Genomic DNA, 6587 nt, shown 5'->3' on the forward strand with positions numbered 1-6587 from the left:
CTTGTTGATGTACTGCTGCAACACTTTTGAATTTTCTTCAGCAAAAGTTTACTTGCATGTGATATTAATGATATTCTTTGATAATTTTTGCATTCCATTTAATTACCTTTCTTTAGAATAAGCATGCATATGGATCTCATCCAGTCAGTTGGGCAGGTAGCTGTCTTCCTAAGTTTTTGGCATAGATGAGTGAGCACTTCCAGCATCCCAACTATTCGTAGAAAAATCTCAGTGGTATTCTGTCAGTTCCTGGAGCCTTGTTTCTCACCAATGAAGCTTAGACTTCTTCCTTCAATACTATTAGTTCGTGGTTATATGCTACCTCCTGAAATGTTTGAAAGTCGACCAGTTCTTTTTGGTAGAGTGACTGTGTGAATTCCTTCAATCTTTCTTTGATGCTTCCTTTGTTCAATTTTTTGAGCATAGAATCCTTCAATATTGCAACTCAGCACTTGAATTTTTCCTTCATGTCTTTCAGCTTGAGGAATACTGAGTAAGTTTTTTCCGTTGATTTTCTAACACCAGGTCTTTGCACATTTTATTATAATACTTTACTGTGCCTTCTCAAATTGCTGTTTGAAATCTTCTGTTAAGCTCTTTTACTTCATCATTTCTTCCATTTGCTTTAACTATTCTATGTTAAGAGTAAGTTTCAGAGTCTCTTCTGACACCTATTTTGGTCTTTTTTTTTTTTTTTCTGTCTTTTCAATGACCTTTTCCTTTCATCGTGCAATATGCCCTTGAAAATCAATAAAATATGGTAAAGGTGATCAGATCTCACGCCCTCTATTAAATTATGTTTTATGGCAGAAGTTATACGATTTATTTCCCCTTGATTAAAAAATAAGACAATGGTGATTGGGCTTTACTCCAATGATTTTGTTATATTTTGTTACATAAGACTCAGCCATGGAAGACTGAGACAAGAAATTATGTCTGTGTTTGAAGAAGTAAGCTGTCAGATATTGAAATAAGTTCTGCCAACAACCTGTGGGAGCCTGGAAGTGAATCCTTCCTCATTCAGGTTTCCAGTTGTGAAGACTTGAGCAGTGGATGTAGGTAAGCACTGCTCCAGCTTCTGACTCCTACAAATTGTAAGATAATAATGCTTGCCATTTTAAGCCTTAAACTGCTAAATGTGTGCTAAATCTTCACATAGCTACAGCAAATGAATATAATATGATTGTTTTAGAAAATTCATTTTCTAATCCTGATATATTGTTGTTAGATGCTGTAGAGTTAATTTGGATTCATAGTGATCCCATGTGACAAAGTAGAACTTCCTTATAGGGTTTTCTAGGCTGCAATTTTTATAGGAGCTGATTGCCAAATCTTTCTCCTCTGACAAGGAGGCATTCACTTTAACCTTAAATATGTTTATCTTCTCTTGTTTTTGACTTTTCTCCTATCTTATATCCATAACTTAAAAAATAAACAAAGATAAAATAATTCAAGCCTTTCACTCTTTGTAAGTGCATGTAAGAGTTATCTAGCTAGGTAGGCAGGTAGACATACAAAGGAGAAAAGGAAGAATGAAAAGGAGACGTGTTGAAAAAAAAAGTTGAAAATAGTAAATAATTGTGAAGTTAGTTTATTAAAAAAATATTGTCACTATCTTGCTAAATTTTTAATATAATTCTGTTTACTCCAAGAATATAGTGAAATATTATTCTCTCCCTGGCTTATAAAGACTGCATATACTTTTATCTCCTATCTCTTTATAGTAGCTTCCCTTGCTTTTGCCACACCAGCTTTATTTCAGTACCTTGAATACGTTAAACTTGTTTTCCCCTTAGGGCCTTTATATTCCTTCTGGTTGTAATGATTTGTGGTGCCAACTTCGAGACATTCAACTCTCAGCTTAAAAGCTACCATCTCAGAAGAGCTTTCCTCTCTCTTAGTTTTAAAATAGTCCAAAAATCTCTGTCTATTATATCTCCTTATATGATTTCCCTGCACAGATATTTTCTCTGATCTGTTCTTTTTTAGAGATTGCTTATATTTAATTTTCCATAATATCTGATGGAATTTATGCTGAAAGAGTAGGAATTTTATATTTCATATTTTTCATTATATCCTAGTGACCAAAATAGAGTCTGATCCATAATAGGTGTATAGTAAATTTTTCTTCAAAAGTAAACTTTTGAAGAAAAATTGAAATATTTTTTATTATTTAAGTGAACTAAACCCTTCTTACCCTAGTTGTAAGAGGCTAGTCTGGGAGCCTAAGTCTTTGCTGGCATTGAAACACTTTGGACAAAATGTCAGACCAAAATGGGCCCATTGGCCCCAGATATCTGCAATGTGGATAATCCTCAATCTTTCCACCAACCAAAAATCACCAATGAAAACTTCAGGAAGCTTTTCATGACCCACCTCTGCATGGCCCTTGAAGTCACATTACCCTTAGATACCTCTGGAGTACACTGAGGCTGAAGACCCAGCTGCATGAAGGAGAAAAAGGGAGAGTTATTATGCCAACCTAGGACAATGAAAAAATTGAGAGAGAGTAGGAGCTAGCATAGATATACTAGGACCATGCCAAGGAATGTATAGGTGATGGGAACAAAGATTACAAGGGAATTGAGTTGATTAAGTACCACAGCTAACTACAGGGCTGTGGGCCCCACAGCTGAAGCAGACAGATCTTCACTCAGAGGAGAGAAAACAGTTGATCCAGGAGTCCAGATTCTTAGATGGTGACATGGAACATACCCATTCAGTGAAAGGCTTAGATTTTTGCTCTACTTGAAAAGATTGGAGCTGATAATCCTGGCAAAGAGAAAGAGGAGGAGGAATTGATGGAAAAATTTCAGAAAGGAACCAAGAAAGATGAGGATCCTGAGAATAAGACTGAATTTAAAATATGTCTGGCCTGCAATGTTTTCCCATACTCTTCTGAAGCAAAGCATACAACAATATCAAAGAGCTGTTCCTGCCTGGCCACATGGCCTATGTGGTGGAGTTGGATGACAAGTATGCTGACATGGACATGCCCCTCACTCTAATCTGCAGCAAGGCTGATTGTCCCAACATAGAAGTCCATACCACACTGACCACAAATGGCATTGTCATCAGTAAGCTCACCCAGATACTTTGCTACCTTAGTAAGAGGGCCTGCAATGAGAAGCTCAAGAAGAAGGACCAAGGAAAGCTGGAAGGGAAGAAACCTCTTGAGGCCAATATGAAAATTTTTGAAGATGCTGAAGATTACACAGCCTCTATAGCCAGATGGAGAACTGGTGGCACAGTGGCTAAGAGCTCAACCTCTAGCCAAAAGGGTCGGCAGTTCCTATACATCAACCAGCCTCTCTTTGGAAACCCTATAGGGCAGACCTACTCTGTCCTATAGGGTCACTCTGAATTGGAGTCACGACGACAAAGAGTTTGTTTTTTGTTTTGTTTTTATAACCAAGATATCTTCACCTCAGTACAAGGAGTAGGAGAAATATCTTGAATATGATCCAGAGCAAAATGGAGACCATAGCTGAGAGCAAGATCTAGATTGAAAGTGGGAGCTAGATGGAGAAAGGAAGAGAAGAAGCACCACTACTATGTGAAGCCAAAAGTGGATGATAAGCCCATTAACATCAACAAAGGACCTGAGTCTGTCAAAGAGTTGATTTCAGTCCATCAATGACAAGTTTACTGGGTTTACTAGCTGTGAAGGCAACCAATTGCTGAGGAAGCAAGGGGACAAAAAGCAACTGATAGATTTCTTCATCATGTCTAACAGTTATGCAGAGTGCTACCCAGCCACAATGGGTGACTTGGCTGTGGACAGTGATGAGGACGTAGATTATAGCAAAATGGATAAGTGCAAAAAGAAGGGCTCCTAGGTCACTAGGACTTCACTAACTAGTATATGAAAAATGAAGAGGCTTTGCCCAAGACATCGGTATGGCATCAAGATACCTAAAAAAAGGGTAGAAAATTAAGTGCTTCAAAGAAACCAATAATAAGGCAGAGCTTGATTTTTTTTTTTTTTTTGATCACCAGTGGAAGATTAGCACAATCATCAAGGAGAAGAAGATGGAAGCTCCTGGTATTGAGGTAAAAAAAAACCAAAACACTAATCTCCAGTTCCACCTCCAGGAAGAATCTCCACAAAGCTGTGTTCCTCGCTGCTTTTTCTCTTGGCAATTCCCAGAAAGACTGCAAGATATTCTTGTTTTATGAATGAATATATAAAATACATATTACCCTACAATTGGTTAATCTGCAAAAAAAAAGCTCAACTCTATTCATACTTGCACTTTTTTTCTGAAATCAGCAAATGCTTTTTAGTATACTGTTTTTGGTACTATACCCTTATATTTTTCACACCACATTTATTACCATATTCATACATAATTAATGTGTGCCTTCTACATTTGTTTGCCAACCACTCCTGCCCCCACAAGGTATTTTCATAAGCACCACTAAGCCACTTTTTTTTTACATGTCATTGTAAAAAAATTAGCATAGCATGCTTACAAAAATACCTCCCGGGGGGAGGGCACAATTGGCAAACAAATGTAGAAGGCACGTGTTATTTGTGTAAAAATATAGTATGCATAGTCCCAAAGAAGTACTCAGAGAAATATTTCTATAAAGTTTTCAAAAGAAACTCATTAATATTGCTTTGTGACAGCGGAGCAAGGGCGGGGGTTTGGGAACCATGGTTTAAGGGGACTTCTAAGTCAATTGGCAAAATAATTCTATTATGAAAACATTCTGCATCCCACATTGAAATGTGGCGTCTGGGGTCTTAAAAGCTAACCAGCGGCCATCTAAGATGCATCAATTGGTCTCAACCCTCCTGGAGCAAAGGAGAATGAAGAACACCAAGGTCACACGACAACTAAGAGCCCAAGAGACAGAAAGGGCCACATGAGCCAGAGACCTACATTATCCTGAGACCAGAAGAACTAGTTGGTGCCCGGCCACAACCGATGACTGCCCTGACAGGGAGCACAACAGAGAACCCCTGAGGGAGCAGGAGATCAGTGGGATGCAGACCCCAAATTCTCACAAAAAGGCCATACTTAATGGTCTGACTGAGACTAGAGGAATCCTGGCGGTCATGGTCCCCAAACCTTCTGTTGGCCCAGGACAGTAACCATTCCCGAAGACAAATGATCAGACATGAAAGGGACTGGACAGTGGGTAGGAGAGAGATGCTGATGAAGAGTGAGCTAATTATATCAGGTGGACACTTGAGACTGTGTTGGCATCTCCTGTCTGGAGGGGGATGGAAGGATAGAGAGAGTTGGAGGCTGCCAAAGTTTTCACGAAAGGAGAGACTGGACGGGCTGACTCATTAGGGGGAGAGCAAGTGGGAGTAAGGAGTAAGATGTATATTAACTTATATGTGACAGACTGACTTGATTTGTAAATGTTCACTTGAAGCTCAATAAAAGTTAATAAAAAAAATATTGCTTTGTGAATATTATGTATGCTACTCAAAAAGTGGCTTCAAATTTATTGGACCATCACCTATTTTTCATAGTGTTGACAAAGAAATTGATTAGGTTGATGTCACAATAGTTTTAAGTAAATATTTGTTTGTTATTTGATTGTATTGCATAGAGTGTTTTCATTTATTTCATTCATTTCTAACATCATGTAAGCTCTGGTACTGAATTAATTATTTGTTCTTTTTATTTATCCCAGTGAATTTCATGTGATTATAAAAGATTCTTGTTCAAGTAAATTATGATTTTCCACAGGGTTGTCTTTTAAATGATGTCCTCTGTGTTATTTACATATTTGTATTAGAATTATTTCGAGGACATGAATTGTGAATTATTGCTGTTTCATGCATCAAACAATCTTATCTGTGTCACACTGAAGATGTAAATATAAATTCCTATCACCAAATTTATTCAAAATGATTCTTATAAACACCTAAAGATTGAAATTTTATTTGAATTAATAAAAATTCTCTCTTAGCATCAAGGAAGATAACCATCTTATTTGACTTAGTTTCGTGGTGACAAAAAGAAAGCCATAATAATTGATAGAACTTATCTTTCTAACAGTCAATTTTGACATTAATATCATTAATAGACTAATAATGTTTGATATAGCCCAATGATAATGCATGCATTTATATCACTGAAATAATAGAACAATCATTTATAAGATTCTGAAGTTTGAAAGAATTTAAGTTTCTTTGTTAGTCCACAATACATGATAGGGCCCTCGAATGCTACTTTTCTAAGGCACTTTTGCTAAAACTTCAAATAAAGAGTGATTTTTACCTCTTCCAGGACATAAATCTTGCTAGGGTCATGCCCTTATACCCAGTGTGGAGGAAGGAGTTAAAGCACCTGGACTGTGATCCATTTCTTTCTCAATACTGGACAATGGGATGGAGGATGATCTAATATAGCTAATGATATATACTAGAAATAATCCCTTTATATGAAATATTTTTCTGTTGTGTTTTATGAAGGTTTACAGAGCAAATTAGTTTTTTCATTTACCAGTTAATACACATATTGTTTTCTGACATTGGTTGCAAACTTCGTGAAGTGTCAGCACTCTCCCCTTCTCAAACTTGGGTTCCCCATTTTCATATGTCCAGCTTTCCTGTCCTTTCC

At 37.1% G+C, this 6587-nt stretch overlaps 1 pseudogene; it reads left to right on the forward strand.

Annotated features, from left to right (window-relative positions):
* The first annotated feature begins 2274 nt into the window (after nt 1-2274).
* On the forward strand, nt 2275-4373 carry LOC100660969 (protein Red-like; annotated as a pseudogene).
* Nucleotides 4374-6587: the final 2214 nt, after the last annotated feature.

The sequence above is a fragment of the Loxodonta africana genome, chromosome 20, assembly GCF_030014295.1.
Source record: "Loxodonta africana isolate mLoxAfr1 chromosome 20, mLoxAfr1.hap2, whole genome shotgun sequence".
NCBI lineage: Eukaryota > Metazoa > Chordata > Mammalia > Proboscidea > Elephantidae > Loxodonta > Loxodonta africana.